Source organism: Peromyscus maniculatus, chromosome 8 (genome assembly GCF_049852395.1).
Source record: "Peromyscus maniculatus bairdii isolate BWxNUB_F1_BW_parent chromosome 8, HU_Pman_BW_mat_3.1, whole genome shotgun sequence".
Lineage (NCBI taxonomy): Eukaryota > Metazoa > Chordata > Mammalia > Rodentia > Cricetidae > Peromyscus > Peromyscus maniculatus.
The window spans coordinates 80,502,863-80,527,804 of NC_134859.1; the positions used below are offsets into that span (position 1 = coordinate 80,502,863).

Consider the following 24,942-nt stretch of genomic DNA (forward strand, 5'->3'; position numbering starts at 1 on the left):
CAGATGGCCATAATTTGAAACTACCCTGTTCTATACAGTAAGTTCTAGACCAGTCAGGGCTGCATAGTGAGATCCTGTCTCAAAACAAAACAAAGGGAAATCTTAGGATAGAATAAATGACTCAGCAGGTAAGAACACACACTGCACCTTGAGAGGACCCAAGTTCAGTTCTCAACACCCATGGCAGGTAACTCACCGCCAGGAGCTATGATGCCCTCCAGCTCCAGGAGCTATGATGCCCTCCAGCTCCAGGAGCTATGATGCCCTCCAGCTCCAGGAGCTATGATGCCCTCCAGCTTCAAGAGCTATGATGCCCTCCAGCTCCAGGAGCTATGATGCCCTCCAGCTCCACGAGCTATGATGCCCTCCAGCTCCACGAGCTATGATGCCCTCTTCTGGCCCTTCCCAGACACTGCACTCAAATGCACTACCCCACACACAGGCACCCACATATAAAACAATGAAATTTTTTAATGTTAAAAAATGTCCTTGAGCTTCAAAAGCTAAAATAAAAATGTATTTTAAAAAACTAGGAAAATCTTGCCACTTGTGACAGTACATATGAATTTGCAGGGCGTTGCGCTAAGTAAAATAAGCCAAGTGCAGAAGGACAAATAATTGCTCAATCTCACTTTCAGGTGGAAAAGTTTAGGAAATTTAATGTACATCAGTGTGGCTCTAATGATCAATTCCGCATTGTGTCTTTAAAAATTTATGGAGTGACTATGATCAACATACACTGCAGGGAATTATCAAACAATTAATAAAATTAATTTTAAATTTTACCACCAGAGTAGATATTAAATCTTCTCATCCCCCAAAATGCCCACCAGCACCAAAAGAAAAGAGAGGAACAAGGACATTGTGAAGTGAAGATTATGTTCAATAGCTCCGTTATGGTGATTATTCCAGTGTCTGTAGCTAGAGTTTTCCTGCCTGGCCCACAGGAAAACAGGCCCTCTGTCACCCGCCAGTCCCACAGCCGCTCAGACCCAACCAAGTAAACACAGAGACTTATGTTGCTTACAAACTGTATGGCCGTGGCAGGCTTCTTGCTAACTGTTCTTATAGCTTAAATGAATCCATTTCCATAAATCTATACCTTGCCACATGGCTCGTAGCTTACCAGCATCTTCACATGCGACTTGTCATGGTGGCGGCTGGCAGTGTCTCTCCCACTCAGCCTTCCACTTCCCAGGATTCTCCTCTCCTTGTCCTGCCTACTTCCTGCCTGGCCATTGGCCAATCAGTGTTTTATTTATTGACCAATCAGAGCAATTTGACATACAGACCATCCCACAGCAAATGTCTATAAAAATACCAAAGCATCAAGTTGAGCATCTTACATATATGAAACTCCAACCTATTGAATATAGATAAATAAAGCTGAAAGAAAAAATAGAGAGCAGGACAGCATCCATTTGTCGGGTACTGGTGCTAAGTAACTTGAGAGTCTGAGTGCAGGCTATTTCACTACAAGGTACAGGAGAAGAATGGAGGACAAGGGAGGGGGGATGTTTTCTGTGTGCCTGGGAGAGCATCAGGGACAACAGTCAGAAGAATGACAGTGGCAGGGGGCTGCCCTGGGTCTCTCATGGTGGTAAAAAAAACAACCTGCTTGATGTAAAGACATCAGCTTCCGAGACATAGCAGAGGACACCTCCATGTGACTTCAAGTACTTGATACCACTGCAGATCTGAGCCGGAGAACAGAAGTGACTGGTCACATGGTCCTTTGGGCAGGGGGAATTCTTACACATGACTGAGAAAACCATGGTAATGGTGGGGAGGGAGATGGCATCCTCCAGGTGATCAGGATTGAAAACAATGAAACTGAAGGGTTTATATTATTTATTACTCCAGGATGAAGTAGCTCCAGGGATAGCCAACTTCCCGTAATAATAGCTGGGTTTAATTGTATACTTACAATATGCAAAACACTGAATTGAATGATTTTATTCATGCATGCATGCATTGACTTATTTATGGATTTATTCATTCAGCAGATATTTATGACATGCCTTCTGTGTGTTAGCCTCTACCTGAGATACCTCAGTGTAATCAATCAAATAGCTTGGCCCTCCTGTAGCTTACATTCTAGCAGTAGAAAACTACATAAATAATAAATAAAGGAGATAGTAGTTACTGTGTAAATTTAAAAAAGCAAAGTGAGGGGTAACACTAACAGCAAAAGTAAAGGTGTCAGGAAAGTACTCATGAAACTCAAAGAGCTGAGCCATGGGTATATGAGGGTTAGGTATTTGAAAGCACAGAAGAGCTGGTGCAAAAGTCCCTGAGGCAATACTTGCTAAGAAATGGCCAGACGAGCCATGCCACTGAAGAAGAATATACACTGGTTAGGGGATCACAGAATATATCATCAAAGAATGGGCATCCAGACAAAGTAGAACTACACAGGTTTGTTCTGTACAATAGACTGAAATATATACATGTATATATCCCAACTTTACAACTAAGAAGACAGGTGCAGAGTGTGTCATTTGCCTGTGTAGATGTCACACATAAGTGATGGAAAGTCCAGCTCTAGTGTGATACATCCATTAGATACTTACCCACACACAATGAAATCAAGATCACAGGGTTTGCTAAATTGTTCCTTGTGGCTAAAAGGAACAAATGTACACATGCTTTTAGATCATGCGTTTAAAGTCACATTTTGTTGCTACACATTACTCTTGGTTGGGACCTCTTCCCTTAGCAACATCTCAAAGAGGTTAAGGCCAAAAGGAAAAGAGGGGGCTGAAAGTGCCAAGAACTTACCCTAAAGGAAGATGGTCTCTTCCATAGATGGTCCTAGGTCAACTTGATATCCACATGCAGAAGAATGAAAGAATTGTTCACACCCCACTCAAAAATCCACTCCAAATATACTAAAGATTCGAACAGAAAGCCTGGAACTGTAAAACTACTAGGAGAAAACAAAGAGGAAAAGCTTCAAGCTATTGGTATGGACAATGCTTTTTTAGACACAAATCTAAAGGTATAGTCAATAAAAGCAAGAATAGAAGAAAGGGGGATGTTATCATCAAAGCCCTCTACAAAGCCACAGAAGCAACCAACAGGAAAATTGATCATTGACAATCTAGTGTTATCTATGAAAAGAAGTTGTGCCAGCTAGTTTGTATGTCAACTTCACCCAAGCTAGAGTCAGTCACCTGAGAGGAGGGAACCTCAATTGAGAAAATGCCCCCCATAAGATTAGGCCATATGTAAGCCTGTAAAGCATTTTCTTAATTTGTGATTGATGTGGGAGGGCCCATTCCATTGTAGGTGGTGGCATTTCTGGGCTGGGGTTCCTGGGTGCTATACGAAAGCAAGCTGAGTAAGCCATGAGGAGAAATCCAGTAATCAGTGCTCCTCCATGGCCTCTGAAACAGCTCTTGTCTCCAAATTTCCACTCCGTTTGAGTTCCTGGGCTTCCCTCAATGCACTGAGATTAAAGATATAAAAGCCAAATAAACCTTTTCCTCCCCAAGATTCTTTTGGTCATGATGTTTCATCACAACAATATTAGCCATACTAAGGCAGAGATTGATACCCAAAGTACATAAGGAACTTAATACTAGGAAAAGAAGTAATCCATTTAAAAATGACCAAAGCGCCTGAATAGATGTTTCTCAAAAGAAAACATAAATGGCCAAGAGATATATGAGAAAACTCTGAGTGTCATCAATCATCAAAGAGATGCAAATTAAAGCCAATCTATTAGAATGGCTACCTCAAACAATGAAAGGTAAAAAGTATTGCTTAAGATATGGAGAAATGGGAAGCATGGAATACTACTGGAGAGAATGCAGATTAATGTAGTCATTGTGGAAAATAGTATAGAAATTCCTTAGGAAATTGAAATGGAACTGTCATATTCAATTAATGTACCAAAGAGACATCTGTATACTTCCAGGTCATAGTATCTGTATCCTCACACTAATTGAAGCAGTATTTATAATAACCAAGACATCTAATTAATCCAAGTGTCTATCAACAAAAGAATATATAAACTATGAGCATACACACAAAAAAGAGAGACACAAATACAACACACACACACACACACACACACACACACACACACACACACACACACACTCCAGCTCAAAAATAAGGAAATTCTTTCATTTGTAACAATATGGATGATCCTGGATGATGCTGTACTGGTTCGTCAACTTGACATGACCTAGAGCCATCTTGGAAAGGCTCTGTTGAACAATTGCCTTGAGCACACGTGGCCTGTGGCTATGTCTATGAGGGATTATCTTGACTGATGACTGCTGTGAAAGGTCCCAACTCACTGTGGGTAACACGATCCCTAGGCAGGTAGTCCTGGGATGTATAAGAGAGATAGCAGAGAACAGAACAGAGAGGACCTGAGAGCAAGTCATTAAGCAACATTCATCCATGGCTTCTGCTTCAGTTCCCGCTTAAGCTCCTAGCCTGGCTTCCTCAATGATGAACTATGACCTGGAAGTATAATCTGAAACAAAACCTTTTCTCCCATAAGTTTAGGTCATAAATGTTTTACTTGTTTGTTTGTTTGGTTGGTTGGTTGGTTGGTTGGTTGGTTGGTTGGTTGGCTGTTTGGTTGGTTGGGGGGGTGGGGGGGTGAGGGGGTGGGGGGCATGGGGGGGTGGTTCTTCCAGACAGGGTTCCTTTGTGTAGTACTGGCTATCCTGGAACCAGTACTAAGCTGTTTTTATTACTATAGCTCTATTAGTAGAGCTTGAGGTCAGGGATCATGATGCCTCCAGAGGTTGCTTTATTATACAGGATTCTTTTAACTATCCTAGGTTTTTTGTTTTTCCATATAAAGTTAAATATTGTTCTTTCCAAGTCTGTGAAGAATTGTGTTGGGATTTTGATGGGGGTTGCATTGACTCTGTATATTGCTCTTGGTAAGATTGCTATTTTTACTATGTTGATTCTACCTATCCATGAGCATGGGAGATCTTTCCATTTTCTGATATCTTCTTCAATTTCTTTCTTCAGAGACTTAAAGTTCTTATCATACAGGTCTTTCACTTGCTTAGTTAGAGTTACCTCAAGGTATTTTATATTATTTGTGGCTATTGTAAATGGTGATGTTTCTCTGATTTCTTTCTCAGCCCCTTTTTCCCACTCTGGATATAGAAGACAGTTGTTTGGCTTGAACTGTTTGGGGGGGCACCCAGGCAGGGGGATTGGGATCTATCCCTGGTCTATAGGCAGGCTTCTGGAATCCGGTGCCTGTGGTGTGACACCTTGCACAGCCTTGGTGCAGTGGGAAGGGGCTTGGACCTGCCTAGGCTCAGTGTGCTGGGCTCTGCTGACTCCCCATGGGAGACCTCAATTTGGGGGATGTGGGGATGTGGAGTGGCTTGGGAAAGAGGGCTGGGGGGTGGGAGGAGGGAAGTGGGGGAATCTGTGGATAGTATGTGGAGTGAGTAGAAATTTTCTTAATAAAGAAAAATGAAAAAAAAAAGAAGGAAAGAAGAGAGAATTGGAAGAGCAGAAAAGGAGAGAAAAATGCTTCAGAGATGCAGGAAGGCAGGAAAAAATGAGAAGCGGGAAGGTGGGCCTATTCCCTGGGCACCAAGAAGTATACAAAGGTGAGAGCAGCTCAGAGGACACTCACTGAATGTACCTGCCTATGTGCTGAATGCTGTCTCTGGCACTCATTGGGCCACATGTAGTGGGGAGCTTTCCAGCACAGAGCCCATATTCTCCTTCCCATGACATCTTTTCCTAGTGTGTCTTTGACTTCATTACTATTTCAGAGTGTAATTCTCTCAAAGTAGAAATAAGGGCATATGGATCACCTACTTCATACCTATGCTATTTCCAAACATAGCTTTCTATGATATAATCATTCATTCAATCAAAGATGACTGGGGAGACAGGGATGCCATGGGAAGAGACAGGCCCTTGGAATCAGATGACCCTGGACTGGAGTGTGGTCTCTCTGTTATCACTCCATGCTTTGTAAAGAGTTCAGCACAGTGGTTTTCTACAGCAGGTGGTAAATGGATACTATTGTTTTGATTGCAAGTTTCCACGCTTCAAAAACTCTACCAGATCTTGAGAGGGCTGGAGTAAGTGAAACAGTGTCCTATCCATTAAGGGCTCACTATACATTCAAAGGATGTGATACTATGATTAAGAGCACAGTTTTAAGCTGAGATGCCTGGGCCCAAGTCCCAGCTTTGCCACACTTAACCTTTCTGTGTCTCCTTTTTTTATTTCATAAAATTAAAATGATATTGGCACCTGTTTTGTAGACCTAGTATGAGAATTGTGATTCAACACAACAGTGTTAGAACAGCACCAGATCTAGTAAAGGCCGAATAAGTACACAACATGACTTTATATGATAGAAAAGTGGAGTGTACGTAACTAATAATGTACAGTGGAGTGTGTTTTAACAGAGGGAATAAATGAACCAAAGAGGAAAAGATCACCTCCCTGGGGGTGCTCGGGAAAGCATCACAGAAAAGTAGTTTTGCAAGCATGTGGGGAAGGGTTGCAATTAAGATGAAAATAGAATGATTCTTCAAAGTCATGGAGGCCTAAAACCATCCATAACAATAGTGTAAAACAAATAATGGTAACGGTGATGTGCTACAACTCATGGTAGTCCCAAACATGGGCATCATCCCATTTATTTCCAATAACAGCCTAAGAGATAGGAATGAACATTGTTCCCACTGTACAGACAAGAAAGACAGAGCTCAGATTCCATTGTAGGAGATGGGGATATTGAGGATTTTAAGCAGAAGTTATGACATCATCCTTTTCACTTTAAGATCACTTTGGAAACCAGGAAAAAGGACGTAAGAGAAGTCAATATAATTGAAGAGGGGTTAAGATGTGCAGTGATCGGTGTTGGACTTGGTGGTAGGGTGATGCTCAGATGTTTTATAGCTAGGGCTGGAAATCTGCTATTAGATGATGAGAGAAAATGAGAAAACTGGAATCAGGCTTGGATTTGGGACTTGAGCACTCGAAGTGAGAAGACTGTGAGGACCAGGTGTGGAGTGGAGTCTGTAATCAAGTCTGTTTGGTCATATTAAATTTGAGACAAATCGTACTCTCAACTGGAGCAGGCAGGAGGCATGCTAGTTATTTTTCTTGCCACTGTGAAATGCCTGGTGGAGACAACTCAAGGGAAGAAAGAGAAAGAGAGACTTACTTTGGCTCACAGTTATTGGGTACTCGGTCCACCATGGCAGAGGTGATATGGTGGCTGGAGGGGTTCTGTCCACTAGGTGGTGAGGAGGGGGTGGCACCCACATAGTGGCCTTTCCAATCTTGATGAGCCAGGAAGTAGAGAGCTCAAATGGAACTAAGGAGAATATGACCACAGCAGGCTTGACCCCAGAAATCCACTTCTGTTAATTAAGCCACAGATCATAAAGGTTCAACAACCTCCCAAAACTGTACCACCAAGGAGAGCCAGGTGTTCAAACATGTGAGCCTGTGGGAAACATTTCATGTTCAAAGACTAACAAGAGGCCAGGAGCATAGACACATCCAGCAACTAGTCTCAGACTTCGTGACACATTGGAATGGCCTGTAGAGGTAGAACTAATGCCTGGGACATACACATGCAAATACGTGCATTCACACACACAGCGCTTCTGACCTAACTGACCTAGGGTATGGACATTGGGACTCAAAGAAAAAAATCCAGGTGCTACTAAAATGTAGAAAACTTTGAGACCCACTGTACTAGTTTGTTTTCAATTGTTGTCATAAAAGACCATGACCAAAAACAACTCAGAGACAAAAGGGGTTTATTTCTGCTTTACAACTCTAAGGTCACAGTACATGGTTGAGAGAAGTCTGGACAGGAACCTGGAGGCAGGAACTGAAGCAGGGGCCGTGGAGGAATGCTGCTTACTGGCTTGCTCACCATGGCTTGCTCAGCCTGCTTTTCTATACTACCCAGAGCCATCTGCCCAGGGATGGTACCATCCCCACTGAGCTGGGCCCTTTCACCCAATCATTAATCAAGAAGGCATTCTCTCTTCCCAGATAACTATAGCTTGTATCAGGTTGATTTTAAAAAACAAAACAAAACAAAACTAACCAGGACATCCACTGCCCTGTTTCTAGGGAGGAGATAAGCTAGTATCTCATTTAGGACACCATCAAAGTATAGATACTACTTAAAGACAAAGGAGTGAGGCAAGGACATAGCTCACTTGGCAAAGTGTCTATAGTGTGGGCAGGAGGATCTGAGCTCAATCTCCAGTACCCACATTAAAAAATCCCAATATGGTGGCGTAAGTTTGTAACCCCAGTATGACAGAAAACAAGACAGACAGATCTATGAGGCTTGTTAGCCAGTTTATCTAGCCCAATCAGCAAGTCCCAGGTTTACATAAGAGACCTATTACTTAAAAAAATATTATTTTAAGGTGGACAGTAAGGAGAGATACCCAAAGTTGACCTCTGGCCTCCATTCTTACATGCACCCACTCATGCGTGAGCATACACACACACACACACACACACACACACACACACACACACACACACACACACACACACCATAAGACACAAAGGACTGATTGAGATTCTCTGTCAAGAGCATGAGGCTAGAGAAGAGAAAAGTCAAAGCTTTGGGTACCTCTGAGTACAGAACACTCTCAAGCCCGGGACCTAAACATCTGGAGGCTCAATAAAGAAGCTTCTAGCAAAAGGGACTGAGACATGGTGGCCAAAGCCATTCCATTTCTCTCTGTGAAATACTTGGCACCTGCAAGGCCAGGACTCACCTGAAATTCTCTCTCCTCTCCCCTGGATATCCTCTGGATCTCTCTCTCTCTCTCTCTCTCTCTCTCTCTCTCTCTCTCTCTCTCTCTCTCTCTCTCTCTCTCTCTCTCCTCTCTCTTCTCTCTCTCCCTCTCTCTTCTCTCTCTCCCTTTCTCCCCTTCCCTCTCCTTCCTTCCCTGCCTCCCTCCCTCCCTTCTCTCCCTCCCTCCCTCCTCCCCCCTCCCTCTTGCTGTCTCTCAGCTGCTTGGCTACTGCTCCGGCCCATTTCTATTCCCTGGTCAGTGGAATGCAAATCAATTCATTTAGCAGCTGTTCCTCCTTCTGATTGTTTGTTCCAATCCCTATTATTCCACATTTGTCCATATTAAACTGCATTTTATCATCCATTATCCCAACTCTTTCAATGATCTGGGCCCCTTTGCATTTGATTGCAAGGCTCAATGATTTGTGGTGCCTGCAAAAGCTGTCATGTGCAGATTTGAAATCCTTCTTGCAGGACTATTACGTGGGTCGTTAGCATCCATAACACAGAGTGGGTGTACCTGGTAGCTCTGCAGAGGGAGGAAGGAAGAGGCGGTGTGAGAAAGGCAGGACTTGCAGTGTGTTATCATTCCCAGGAAGAGACCCCAGCACTCCCCACCCCCATCCCTGACAGGGAGACTTCCTCTCTTGTCACACACTGACACTAAGAGGTTGTCTCAGATGATCCTCAGGCTCTACCCTGGAGTGTTCACTCTGCCCTCCCAGCGTTCCGGGTCCACAGCAATCTCAATAATTTATTAAAGTACTCACAGCAGCATGCCTCTGCTATCTGTCATCAAGCTGCATGTGTTTCTCCAATCATCTGTGACCTAAATGTATGGGACATTTCTCGAGATCCAACATAATCTTGACATTTTTTTTACATGTGAGTCTCCAGGGAGCCATATCTGGTAAACAATTTACTCCAACCAACGCCTTTTGAGTTTTACCTTCAACTCATATGTGAGGCGTAAAGTCATGTTTATAAGGATGTTGTATGACTTTTTCATGGGGGAATTCAAGACTGGAAGCATGAAGAACCCCACCCCTACCCCTCTAAATCTCCAGCCCCAGGTGCCTAGATGGTTGGTCCCTGCTCTGCTCCTGTGTGTGTGTGTGTGTGTGTGTGTGTGTGTGTGTGTGTGTGTGTGTGTGTGTGTGTATAGGTAGGTATATATGTGTACATATATGTGAAGACCAGAGGAGAACCTCATGTGTTGTTCCTCAGGCACTGTCTGTCTTTTTTTTTTTTTTTTTTAAGACAGGCTACTCCCAACAGCCTGGAGCTCACCAAGTAGGCTACACTGGCTGGGCACAGAGCAGTAGGGATCCACCTGTCTCCACTTCCATAACTCTGGGATTACAAGTATAAACCACCCCCGCCCCCATTTTTGTTTTTAATTGTGGGTTCTGGGGATCACCCTCAAGACCTCATGCTTGTACAGCAAACACATTACTGATGAGGCCATTTCTCCAGACCCTGTTCCTTTTGATGAGATTTCATTGCATTATTTTCAGCTTACACTTTTAAATATTTTAAGGCATCATAAACCCTTCTGGGAATCCTGAAAAATAATTAACCAAAGAATCCTTATTTTCTTCACAGAGAATACCTTCTCTAGTCAGGGGCAGGGACGTGCACCCTCAGCACTGAGGTCTAGGGATATACAAATATAAATAAGCATTCTGATTCTCACAGTGAACAAATTAATACTAAGGGTGAGATCTAAAGATATTTGTTAAATTCTACCATTTTGAAGCCTGTCCCCCAAATTCTCTTTTATTCCCCAGATGTCCCAGCCAGTCTCCTCAGCCCAGACAATGTCAGGCTCCACGGAGCCTTTGGGAGTATGTGAGCATCCTGCAGGAATGACTTGAGACAGAGACTAGTAGTTAGTTGCCGGTAAGGCACCACACATCCTGCAGTGTACCACACTGTCCTTTCGTCTGATAACATGGAATGGGGGAGTGCACTGTTTTTACATGACTGCTCCGCTCCAACACTTCACCTGTGGCTTAAAACACACGCTTCTTAGCCTATGATGCCAGGGGCTCGAAAGCCAAAGAGGACTTCATAAAGCTAATGTTAGAGATTGGGAGGGACCCCTGCTTTTGTAGGTGGGGTCCAGGGTGAAGACTCCATCAAATCTAACAATGGAACGCTAGACTTTGCGACACTACAACTTCTACCTCTGCCATCCTGCCCCTGTCTTCCAACCTCCCTTCCTCACCTATAAAGATCTTTGTGATTACACTGAGCTCAACCTTATAATCCCAGATCATCTTCCCAGCACAACATCTTTAATCACACCTGCAAAATTATTTCTCCCCAGGTAAGACAACACATTTCGGTTCCAGGCATTAAGAAGTGGACTTCATTAAGGAGCCATTATTCTGCCTGCCACCCAGTGGGTATTCAAGGGTCTTAATCGTGCACTGACCATATCAGGCACTAGAGGGCATCATCATGTGCTATAGATTATAGTTACCCAAATTAATCCCATGGAACACTGGCTGTCCCATAGGAGAGTCTGAGAACTGCACAAACATCTTTGGATGGCGGCCTGCCATTGTAAGAAATGAGTTTGGGGGTCTCAAGAAAATGACCACACAATTCATAGTATTTCACAAAACACAGGTCTTGCTTCTGTAGGATGCATAACCTCACTTGGCAAGCAAGCAAGCCAGCACACTTACCAAGGCTCTGCTGGGTTGTCAGCCCTAATGCAAAGGAGACCTGCACCTTACTCTGAGTGGTCTGAGCTCCGGCTCACATTCTTCTGCCATTGGAAACAGAGCTGTGCAGCTTCTAGGGAGAAGTGAAACTTGGGCATGTATTTTGATTTCAAGAAGTCCTGACCCTGGCAGACTTTGAATTTCAGACACGTGACTTTTTTACAGGTTCTCCCCGACCTGATGGAGTTGCTTTTATCTAGTCCTTTGATGGAAAAGAGTATAGATTTTGTTTACATGTCCAGCACTCTCAAGTTTCCTACATCAACAGAGAGGAAGCACTTTTCTTACTTAGTTAATCTGTCGATAGACACAATGTCTTCATGTCAGGCACTCAATGAGGAGCTATCCAAAAGTGAAAGAAAAAAAAAGTGAGAGCTTACATATTGGGGGAGGGATTACACAGATAATTGGACATTAACTTCACCGGGACTTGATACTGTTAAGACCTTGCCAGCAATCTCCCCATTTGCAAACAAACCTCTTTCACATCCATTATCTCCTTCCGTCCACACAAGGAATGGGTAGGAGCTGAAATATCACTTTTATTATCATTTTACAGATGAAAACACTGTAACCTGTAGGGCTTTGTCAGCCTAGCCAAGGTTGCAGAATTGATGAACTTCAGAGCTCTAGCTTGGGTCCTTGGACACCAGGACTGGCAGTTCCATTTTCTCTGGTGCACTGATTCTGGATTCTCTGAGGAACCCATATGCAAAGTAGAGAGCAGCTTCCGGCCCATCTCATGGAGCCTCAATTGGACCTGTCATTTCTACAGAGAAAGTGGGAAGCCATCTAGATGCAGAGGTCAGAGAAGTGCAGCCTCCACATCTATAACTTGGGGCTGCTGAATTATGTTAATGAAGTGTTTTCCAAACTAAAATGATCATTAGAAACCCCTCACGTAATGGTTAAACAAAAAAAAAAATACAAATTTACATGTTATCCCACCATGGGTCCAGTAGTTTTGAGGGTGAAGCAAAGATACCCGGATTTGTGGCCAGCACACCTGGTGGTTTGTATAAACAGACAAGCTTGGGAAATAACTGCTCACAAAAGTTGTGCATGACTCGCATGGGGTGTACCTGTCAACCTGGCCCTGCTCTGCCCTTTTTCATGCTGGCTTTCTGTTCTCCCAACTTTTATGGGAAAGTGTTGTCTTTCATTCATCTATTCCCAATTATTGTTGTTCCCCTTCCACAGAGTTGCGAAACTTTCTCAAAGAGAATATGGTCTTGGCTGGGATGGGGCTAGCCTTTGGGTGGTGTCTGTAAATGATGGCTTAAGGAAGAATCCAGTGAGTTTCTTGCTCCATTGAGCAGCTGTATTGTACTGTACCCTTTCACCTTTATCCAGAAGCAGAACTATCCAGTCTGATGCATTTATTTTACATATCAGCTGACTTATAAAATGTGCCTCCTGTCTAGAGCTCTGTATGCATTACACTCATATAAACAACACACTCTGACATGATCAGCCTCGTCAACCAAACAGCGTCCCCTGAGATGTACCCTAGCCTCCCCATGGTGGCAAGGGGGACTTTTATGTAGCTGATGGGTTCAGCTGTGCCGTGGCCCCACTTTCAAAATAAACACCACATAAATCCACCTGGCTTCTCTCCTTATCAGTTCAGTTGCCCAGTCGCATAGTTCTGGGGATCCTATAGCACCCCATTCAGAAAGTTGGGGCTATCTGTCTGCCGGATGACTAGAATCTTGAGAACCTTCTCCTCTTTACAACTATTCAAAATGTAGGCTGTGGGTCTGACAAGATGGTTCAAAGGGTAAAAAAATAAAATGCTAAGAGTGCTCAGTGGGTAAAATGCTGGGAAGAGGGCTCAGTAGGTGAAAATGCTTGTCATATGAGCATGAGGACTTCAGTTTGAATCCCCAGAGCCCATGTAAGGCTGGGTGCAGTAGCGTGTACCTATAATTCTAGGGCTTCTAGAGCAAGATGGGCAATGGAGACAGGAGAGTCCCCAGAAGCTCATAGGCCAGCTAACCTTGTGAATGTAGTGATGGACAATGAGAGTGTGTCTCAGACAAGGTAGAAGATGAAGACAGTACCCAAGCTTGTATTCTGACATCCACATGCAGGTGTACTCACGAACATACACAAGAACATGCATGCACAAAGCACACACATAGTATATACACATGGGTAGGAAGGAAGGGAGGGAGGGAGGGAGGGAGGGAGGGAGGGAGGGAGGGAGGGAGGGAGGGAGGGAAGGAGGGAAGAAAGAGGGAGGGAGGGAGGGAAGAAAGAGGGAGGGAGACAGAGAATGAAAGAAAGCAGGCTGTCTACCCCTGAATAACAGGAGCTGTGTCTCATTTCAATCTGTCCCCAGGACCCAGTATCATCCCTGGCACTGAGTGAAAACATGGTATGTTGTGCTACTTACAGGTCACAACATTGGGAAGTTTACGGTTTAAGATTTTTGCTTAGACAAAACACAAAGCAATTTTACATTTTGCCCTTCATCCAAAGAAGCCTCTGCTTATTTTTCTCCCATTGTAAGCACGGAGTTTTTCAGTCAAGGGTAATAATATTGCCCTAACTGGCAGTTAGCAACAGCTAGAGACAGTCTGAGTTGCGGTGTTAGGGATGGTGGAGCGTGCCACTGGCATTTACTGAGTAGGTACCAACGATGCCATCCAAGGTCCCACAGCACACAAGACAGCAGCCACCACTAAGATCTCACCCACCCCCAAATGTCAACAGGCCCAAGGATGAGAAGACCCACCTAGCTAAACCATTGCCACACTTGACTAAAATTTGTTCCTTTGTAATTTCTGAGCTGGTCTATGAATGCAGTACTCTGACATCAGAAATCGCTTTGTGTTCACTGATGCAGAGAAAATGACACACTCCTTGACATCACTACGGGTCTCACACACACAATCACGATCCATCCTGATGGCCCTCATTTATTACAATAATTTTTGCAAGCTAGACAATGAAAGTGAAGAATGTATCAATAACCTGTCCATTTTACTCAGCGAGGAAGAGACATGGCCGAAGTCATACCTAGCTCTTCCTGACTCCAAAACTGGCCAGAAAGTGTTCAAAAGTAAATGATAGTCAATATTATCCCCATACACATAAACACACAAATGCTATCTTTCATAGATATTATAAGTATCCTCAAGCATAGATTCTCTTTGTATTTGTACAGTACACTGGTACATAATACATAGCTTTCTTGAGGTATGGAAGAAAAACAAGTGTCTTTGTATTTAAGCCAACCATTCATGTCAAATACACCATCTTGCTTGGTTTCCACTCATCAGTATCAAAGTGGCTTATATTCTTCAGATCTTTGAATACTTCAATTCCTGGTAATTGTGTATCACCAAAGAGTCCCCAGCATAAGCTCATTAATGGAGTTACTGTTGACTTCTAAGAGAGGCCATTCAACCTTAAGAAGCACTACAGCCTTCACAGCAAATCTCACAGCATCCCTGACCCCTGACCCCTGACCCCTGACCCGCAGTCATCAGGAGACATTCCTCTACTACTGTGACAACACAAAAATACACTGACACATACCCAGATATGTCCTCAGAGAATAGCGTCACTCCCCAACTTTAGGAACCACTAGGCACCAAACTGTCATAGACACCTTTCAATGTCATCCCTAGGCTTCTTCATTACTCATGGTACACGACTGACCCATCCTTTTCCAGTTGGAACTGAGGTTTGTTGGTGCTGGGACGTTTCTCCTTCTCATTCATAGGGAAGCTCTAAGGATATTTCCAGGCAGCCTGTGGACAGGGATGGCTGCCTAAGGGCTTTAACCCTGAGATCTGAGATCACACTACCAACTTTACTGATGCTCAGCCTGTGCGTCTACTGAGTTTCTTTCCTCCCCAAAGGCTACCTTTCAGATCCCACCCCAGCTGTGACACTGAGATGCTCTTCATCCTTAAGCAGCCCAGCAGGTAGTGGTCTTTCCCTGTCTCTTGAAATCCCATATAACTTTATACCAGACATAGTCAAACTTTGACCTGCCTGTGAAGAACTATACAGTACGTGTTCCAGAATTTAGCAACAACAAGGTTCCAGTCACAACTAGTCCTCTCCAACTTGGTAATAGCAAAGCCACCATAGACAGCATGGAAATAGATGGTATGAACTGATCCACAGGAATGTATTTAAGGATGCTGACATCTGAATCGTCTATATTTTTTAGATGTTATACAAATGCATTCTCTTGTTCAATGTTGAAAGGTTTTCCCCCAGCCATTTAGAAATGTAGTTTTAGGACTGGGCATGTGGCTCAGGTGGGAGAAAGCCTGTCTTATATGCACAGAGCTCTGGGTTTGATCCCCAGCACCTCATAATCCAGGCATGGTATATGCCTCTAATCTCAGCACTTAGAGAGTAGAGACAAGAGGATCAGAAGTTCAAAACCACTGTCAGCTACATAGTGAGTTTAAAGCCAGCAGGGACTAAAGACCCTGTCTCAAATAAATAAACAAAAATGTAGCCTTAGTTTGTGATCTGCACAAAAACAAGATGTTATACGAGCTTCACCTAAGTTCTTTTAGAAATACAGACTCAGGTGCCTTATTAGTGCAGTAGGGAGCACATCAGTGTCATAGAAATACAGACTTTTAGCCCTGCCCAGGCATGATGGATCTGAATCTGCTCTTTAAGATTGCCATAGGATCGTGTGCATCATGTGGTCTGACATTGCTCTCATTTGCCTGATAATTTTCTAAGAATAACAGTGATGCATGCACCTTTGATTCCTTGGCATGTGTTAAAAAAAAAAAAAAAAAAAAAAAAAAGGAACACAATGGCTCTTGGAGCAAGGAATAAATGAATGAAGTAATGGACTGGCCAGGCTTATCTTTTTTTTTTTTTAATACAAATTCTTTTACTCAATCCTGGTCTCTGCCTCCCAAACTCCTAATTTCTGGCCAATACATTATGGAGGGTGGGGTTTACTGTAATTGTTCTTTAAGATGGAGAGAGAAATAAGAACTCTAGAGAAGGTAAGATCATCCCAGATTGTCTAATATGAAAGAATCATCCATTTTTTGCCTCCGGAGCAGCCTCTCAGGAGAGCTTGCTTGTATTTTTTTTTTTCCTTTATATTTCTCTCTTCTTGTCACATTCGGCCATTCCTGTGGCCCACCTCATATGCTCACCTGTCTCAGAACCTTCTTGGTTCCTGACCTTCACCTGAAATCGCTGGCCAGCCAGGCTACGTTTATAAGCATGTACACACCTTTGCCTTAACTTCCCCGTGTGGACTGAGGAGTTTTCAGTTAGGACCAAAAAAAAAAAACTTTTTAAATGATTGTGCTCTTCAAGGATACTGCGTCAGTCATCAAGGTTCGACCTCTCAGCCTCTGTGCTCTTTAAGTATATATATGTAATTTTACAAAAAAAAATTCATAAAAAAAGGAAGCATTTTAAAGTGAATAACTTCATGGTGCATAGTACATTCCCAAGGTTGTACAGTTTCCACCTTTATCTAGTTCCAAAACTTTCGCTACCCGAAAAGAAAACCCCATATCTATTAAACAGTTACTCAGCACCTCTCCATTTCCCAGCCACCGTCACCACCAACCTGCTTTCTGTCTTTCTGGTTTTAGCTATGGTGAGTGTCTTACAGAAGTGGAATTACAAGATTTTTACTTTTGCATCTGGCTGATTTCACCTAGCATGTTGTTCCCATGGTTCACCCAATTTTAGCGTGTTTTAGTGCTTCATTCCTTTTATAGTTTAATCATTTTCTATTGACAGTATTGTGCTGATTAGGAATGTCTGGGTTTTGGTTTGGTTTGGTTTTTTGTTTGTCAACTTGATAAGGTAAGGCCATGTGGGAAGAGGGAACCTAAGTTGAGAAGATGCCTCCATCAGATTGGCTTGTGGGTTAGTTTTGTGGGGCGTTTTCTTGATTGGTGATCGATGTGAGCAATGCTATGCCTGGGCAGGTGGTCCTGGATTGTATAGAAAGCAGGTTGGGCAAACCCTGAAGAGTCAGCCAGGAAGTGTAGCTTTCCTTCATGGCTCTTGCTCTGTTCCTGCCCTGAATTCCCTCCATGATGGACTGTGATTGGGATGATTAATCCAAATAGCTGTGTTCTTTCCCCACGTCGATTTTGGTCACAGCATTTGTCACAGCAATAGAGATATCTAACTAGTACAGGTACAGTCTGTCTACTCATTCACTCAGTGCTGGACACTGGGGTTGTTTCTACTTTGGTGTGCCAAGAACAATGCTGCCCTGAGCATGGCTAGACAAGCTTTGGTTGGATTAACCACTCTTGTCCTCTGGGATGCATACATCTGAGCTGAGGAGTCGCTAAGTTGTATGTCAGTTCTGTTTACCTTTTTGAAGAACTGCCAATTTGTTTTCCTTCGTTTTTAATTGAGCTCTTACCTTCACCAGATACTGTACTAAAGCATTCACAGCAGTAGCCGCATGATATGTGTTTAGAGACAGGAGAGACCAGAGCACCTGAAGGCAATTAAGGAGATTTTAGGAATTTGTGACATTTCCTGCCCCTACAAACTCTCCCAGTTTCTCTTGATCTCTATATCCTACCTTAACTGTTTGCCTCTTTTTTGTGTAGTGCTTTTTATTGGGGGTGGGGGCAAAGGGGGAGCAGGAAAAGACCGTGGAGAGTTCCCCATACAGTTCTAACAATGACTAACAGCAACTACTATTGATGGTGCAAATACTATTCCATATAGTAGGTATTATTACTCATATTGCAGGCTCAGTATAGAAAATTTGCAAAATTAAGAGTCATTCAGGTTCAAGTGGCAGAATCAGGATGTAATTCCCAGGCTATTTGATGTTGTCTTTCAACACACCAATACATTGCTATTTCTTGACCAGCAGTGACATGAAAGGCTTAAAACAAACTTGATATAGCCACTGGCATGGCTTCTCTTGGCCTTTGGAGAACACAGAGGGCTCGTCAGTGGTAGAGGATCCTATGGTAGACCTGTCCCTGCAGGTTGACTTGAGTGCTAAGCCCATATCTGGAAATTACTGAAAAATAAAATCCTAGATTTATTCATCAATAATGAGCTGAGAGCCTGTGGCATGATATTGGACAGAGGCTACTCTCTGTGGGACACTGCCTAGACTTGTAAATGTCACCTCCGTAAGCAAAGTGGAGTGCACACATACTCCAAAGGAAAAGCTTGATGTACAAGATGCATTTTCTACACGCTACAGCAGATTCAAGTCTGTCCTCCGAACATAGTACCTCTCACTCACTCTGTGGCTGGTGGGTTTTCTGAAATGAACAGAGAGTAGGAGGCTGCACTCAGAACCAGCCTAGAGCTCTGCAAGATTTAGTGAGCCTCAGAAACACTGGGAGATCTTAAAACCAAGCCCCTGGAAGAGCTGATGCAGACATCTAAGGCCCTGGAATCTCCAGTTCTAATCAGCTCCCAGGTGACATATAAGCTGACATCACCAGTCATGGTGAGGTGGAGAGTGACAGCCAGGGAGTCTTGTATAATATTAGAGGGACCAGCCTTAATATTATACATCCCAGGGGCTCAGGAGAGAGAACTACTAACGGCGAGGACTATTTTCAGGAAATAGAATCTCAGCACACCGAGCTCTATAGTCCACTTGCTTTAATTCCTCTGGCATAACATCCTTTATACACAGCTTCAGTTCTGTTCTCATGTCTAGCTCCTTTCTTGCCTGATTTCTCTCTATATTTATCTACTGTCCCCTCTAGGTTCTATCTTAATTCCTTCATCTAGTTCTGTCTCTTCTAGGTTCTCATCTATCTAGTTCTTTCCCCTATCAGCTCCTCTCTGGTCTCCTTCTCTCTCATCTGGCTCTTCCTTATCTTGTTCTTCTCCATCTGGCTCTTCCTCATCTTCCATCTCGTTCCTCTAGTCCTCTCTTTTAGCCCTTCAATCTAGTTCTTCCCCATCTCAGTTCGTTCCTCTCAAGTTCTTACCCATCTAGTTCTTCCATTCTCTTTTCTCTTCTTCTCCTCATGCCCTGGAAGTCCCGGTATATAAAGGGAGGGTCCAAGCTAAATTGTGTAAAGCTATTACTTAACATCCACCTCTCCTAGGCGGTGTCCCCTTGTGGAATTTACCATAAGTCAGTAGACTTGCATGTGGGCTGTTATCATTGTTAGTCCTCGGAAGTTGGGCACCCACCTGGATGGTGTTTCCTGTAGTCCTTGAAAGTGGCTAAGGGAGATAATCTGATTCCGGAGAAAGCCTTTCCTGAGGCTGTTCTCCAAATACCTGGAATGTGTATGTCCAGAGAGTGATCAGCCCACACTGTTAGCCCTTCTCAGGGAAAAGTCAGTTGGGAAAACTACGAAGGCACACATGATTTTCATAACAGAATATAGCTGATATATAACAAGCCAAGTAACACCAAAAACTCCTTGGGATTTGGCTTCCTCTGGAGGAATTCCCTGATCCCTCCAGGTAGTGACTTTGCCATAACCAGCTGAGTTCTTATGATATATTCCTGTGGCCCGCAGCAAGGGAGTGGCCCAGAAAGACAACTGTGCAGACTCCAAAGACTCCCTGAACCTCTTCTGTCCTCTGGCATCCTCCTACCTTTGAAAGCATGGTGTCCAGCTTTGAGTTTTGCCTTATGAGCTTTAACACAGTACCCACTGTGGGTAAATGTTCAGTTTAAAAACACAGGAAAACATTACATTGGTGTTCAAGAAATTTAAATATGAAATAAAAACTGTCTAGAAAGTCTACTCACAGGCATTCCCCCCAAAATAACTGAAAGGAAGTACTCCATCAAGAACCTGTATGTGAGTGCTCACACACTTCGAGCAGCCCCAGCCACCCTTGATGATGCTTAAACCCTCAGTATCCATGACTGGATACTGAATGACTTAACCATTAAGAATTAGGACACTACCAATGATCTCAGTTTTGTGTCCCTATGAGAAATCGGTGGGTCTTTTGCAAAAGCAGAGTGTTCCCATGTGAGTCTGTCCACCACATCTCAGCAGGTGTCCCGATGAGAAAAGTGTTTAGAACCACGGCCCCAGAAGATTAGGCGAGTCACTGACTCCATTCACATTGCTCAGGCCACACAGATGTAGTAGGAGGTATTCTGATTCCTCCTGCCAGCCCCCAGGGCAGGGCAGAGAACTGGGCTTACAATGTGGACCAAAGCCAAGCACCACTCCTCCTTTGCAGGCACCTCCTGTAGGCCATGTGCTCTGCAAAGCTTTGCGTTTCTCTCTCTTGCCTCTTCAGAGCCCATCTTCTAGAAAGGAGCTCACAGCCTCCTGGAGACAACGCTCTGTTTATTTAAGGCAACTGGGGGGCAAAAGGCTATGTGCTGAAGACGAAATGGGAGCCGTGTTAATTCCGTGTTAATGACAGCAGAGCAATTTTCCTACAGGAAATAACTAGTTACCTTAATCATTTTAAGTAGTTATTAACATCACCCTAAAAAGGATAGCTCTGCTTATCGCAATCCACGCACAAAGGAAATGAAGACATGAATAACCGGACCTTAAACACATTTCTGGCATCTTCCTTCTGGGTGGTATTAAACGGTATTAATCTTTTTAACCGACTTCAATCCTGAGACCACAGCCGTGTGATAAAACGTTAACTGAAGCGCTGGAAATAGAGGTGGCTTCACCAGATTTATGGTGCCAATTTACCAACAGCAAAAGCACGCTGCCAGGCTGCGAGGAAGCCCATAGAAAAGGAAGACTGACAGGGAGATGTATGGGTTAATTAATAAAATGCAGATAATAGCATCGGCCTGATACTAATACTTCTTCAGAGGCTGCTCTGTATACATCTCTGGGAATAAACAAAGCTGCAATGTATTGTTGCTACTGTATCCTGTGCCCACACACACACACACACACACACACACCAGATAAGGATCGGAGGTGGGAAATGAAAGAAACGCAAGCAACTTCATCCAGGCTACAGTCGGACAATAAAGAAAAAAAAGGAACTGCCAAGCAAGAATAAGCAGCTCGTTGGAGGGTTTTACAGTTTTAAGACACAGGAAGTCATTTTTCCCCCTCAGTAAGGGGACTGTTTTTCTCCCCGGGGGTAGCTGTGCTTTGTGGAAGAATCGGCATTATCATGCATATCAACAAAAAGGTTTCTGAAAGCCACAGTCCCATTCTCAAGAGGCTCTCCTTCTGTTGGGGAGATGTCCTATAGGACAGAGCAGGAAAGCCCTTGAGAAAGGTGTAGGGTAGGGTGGCACAGGAGTGTGTGTGTGTCTCCTCCTGTGGGGTGAAGCCTGAGCCTGCTTGTGAAAGATAAGAGAGTTCACCAGATGGCCTGTGGACAAAGGACATTTCAAGTGATAGGAAAGATGGATACAGAAGTGCAGGTGGACAGGTCTAGCCAGGAAGCCAGGGCACAGCTGACATGCGTCATTGGACACAGCAGCAAAGAAAAGATAAAAGTCCTGAAGGGCCTTCAAGGCCAAGGGAAAGAGCCTAGACAGTTTTCCTCTAGAGAGTGAGGTGTACCAAGAAGGGTCCCCAAGTCAGGGAGCGAAGTGTTTAGACTTAACCATCCCAGTGGTTGCTATGGGGGGAAAGGCTCAAGGGAACACGGAGTTGGAAGCATCAAGGCCAGGTGGAAAGCTGCAATAATACAGACGAGATTAACTGAATCAGTGCAGTAAAGAGGCCAGGGACAGGTGTGAGACGTGCTGGCTACCGCAGTAAAAGCCACGGGACTTCATGACTAGTAGAATCCCACAGAGTCTCCCCCAGTACCCATGTTTACAAATACACCTCAGGATGAGAGTGCACTGTTAGAGGGGATGAGGAGGAAGAACAGATCAGGGCAGAGTTCTGGGTGGCAGAACTGGGGGTTTGGTCTAGCCTGGGGTAGGCGAAGACCTGGTATATTAAATGTCATGGGTGTTCCTAAGTCTCCCTGCCCGAGACACAGTGATCTGCCCCCAGTGGTCAGCACAGCTATGTAAGGTTGCCTTGGACTGGCCTGGGCATCAGGGGTCCTTCTTCAATGACACGGGAAAAGGAACACTGAAGAGGCTCAGGACTGGAACTAAGGTTGGGTTTTTGTTCTGTTTTCATACTTAATCCAATTATAAATCTAAGGACCCAGAAAGCAAAGAATGGCTTGTCCTGGTATCCATTCTATTCCACAGACCTTAAAGCCACAACACTGTTGACCTCAGAAAGGCCGAGAGAGGTGTGTGTTTTGTCTGGGCCTAGGGGAGTTCTTAGTCTTTGTCTCCTGGACTCGTCTAAGGTTCTACCAGTGTACCATCCGATGTTGCAATTTTCCTTCCAGGGCTGAATTCCCCTTCCACACATCCTATCCTACAAAGGTCTCTGGAAGTTCCCGCCACCGACCATCTAGACCTTGGAGAATTAACTATTTGGAGAGAAATTAGGGAGGGTAAAGGATCCAGCCCAATGATATTCTTTTCAGGTCAGATCTTCTAGACAGGGTTGGGCAGATAGCTGTGACATGGGAGTCATACGATGGATGGTCCTTTTCTCCCTGTTTTTCTGGGAGTTTCTTCAGTCCTTCCTGTAACACTGAAGAGGACTCTGAAAGCAGGGAGTCTGGACTGCTCTTCCTTTGGGGCTTCCACTTAAAAGCTCAGCTCTGGAACCAGGCTCTCAGCTATCAGATCCAGCCCTTTAACTTACTGGAAAAAAATGAAATAGTGAGACAATGGGATAATGAAAGGGTTATTATAGGACACCCTTGGGAAGCAGAAACAGGAGGCTTCCCTGAGCTCAGGAGTTAGAGATGAGCCTGGGCAATGTAGTGAGACCCTCGCATGTCAAAACATTTGTTTGAGGTGTTAGTTACCCTGATTTGATCATTACACATTGTGGGCATTTATTCTATTGTTATCATATCCTATAAATATATATGTCAATATTTTAAATGTTATAACATAACCTTATAAAATATTCATTAGATGGGTTAAATAAGGTAATGTTTATAAAATACCATATACAGTGGCTGGCAGGTAATACAGAACTCATTGGGTGTTAGAAATCCCACTCCTTTGATTTAAGGTTGTTGTCTCCACCCAAATGTTAGCTACCAATCTGTAAAATACTGACTAAAACAGCATGTAGCTAATGAACCTCATAGCTCTGCTGCGATCCCATGTACTTTCCGCATTGAGCCGTCTGGGGAGAGGGGTGGTGGTGGTGGTGGTGGTGGTGATGGTGGTGGTGGTGGTGAATATGTATGCATGAGACATTTTAAAAGAATGTACTTGGAGAGACGGGTAATAAGGAATGTGGGGCAAAGAATAACTTCAAATCCTCGAGTAGCTGCTGCACATCCAGTGTGTACTTGGTGCTTCGTGTATAAAAATTTGCATAATCCCTACAACTGCAATTTGAAAGGAAGAAAATAATAAACTCAACAGAGCAACCCAGGGAAGCCAGCCTGGAGGAGATGGCAACTTAGGAGGAGCTTTTGGTGAGCAGAGATCACTAGAAAAGAACGAGTGGTCATTCCAGGTAGAGACAAGCAGCGTGTATGAAGCTATGAGGCAAACACAGAGAGGAAAAGGAGCTCTGCCCTCACCCCAGGCAATAGGCTGCCAGTCCAGGGCATCAAGACTGGTAGATGGGAGGGAAGTGGTATTCTCTAAAATAACAAGAGACTGGCTCCTGGCCAGCGCTTCAAGGCAGAGTTGGTACAAATGTGCAGTAACAACTACTCCGGACAAACAAAAGGCGATGCTCACCACTGACCCTTGTGCCGAGCCAGTTCCTGTCTCAGAAGGTTCACTGAACCCCGTGAGTTAAGTCTGGGCTAGGCAGCATGGTAAGACCCTGTCTCAAGAAAAAATAAAATATATCCCTTTGACTCTGCTTAACAGGATCTCTATCAGATGTTGCTGAGGAGAGGGAATTGTTGGTAGTGGTCCCTTTTTCCCCATAGCTGTTATGAACCAAAGCCCTCCAGTACAAGAGGCCTCATCCACAGATATGAGTGTCTTTGGCCTCTGCCTCAAGTCTGTTGACAGTCCTGAATCTCAGAGCATATACAATTATAAGGGGACTATATTGCTTATCAGTTTAACCCTTTGTCTCTGGCATCAAGCACATGACCTGTGTACTAATGACTCTGTCACTTAAATACCTTACTTGACATCTTCATGCCTCAGTTTTCCTAACTGTAAACTAAAAGTAGTGATAATATTCTCGTATATGGGCCTTTGTGGGTCTTAAGTGAGATCATGTATATGATGTGAACTGGCCCAGTCTTGGCTTACATCACCTGCTCAATAATACTGGGTAATGCTGCTGCTGCTGCTGCTGCTGATGATGATGATGATGATGATGATGATGCTGTTGCCCACTGTGGATATGAGATCAGATCTGGATAGATGTGGGCAAAATGGGCAGGACAGAGCCAGAGAAAAGTGCAGCAGAGATGGAGCTGAGA

General features: G+C 43.9%; 1 protein-coding gene across 1 annotated transcript in view; it reads left to right on the forward strand.

Annotated features, from left to right (window-relative positions):
• Positions 1 to 24,942, forward strand: part of Ca10 (carbonic anhydrase 10) — a 515,736-nt gene that overhangs the window by 458,028 nt on the left and 32,766 nt on the right. The gene's annotated exons all lie outside the window — the stretch shown is intronic.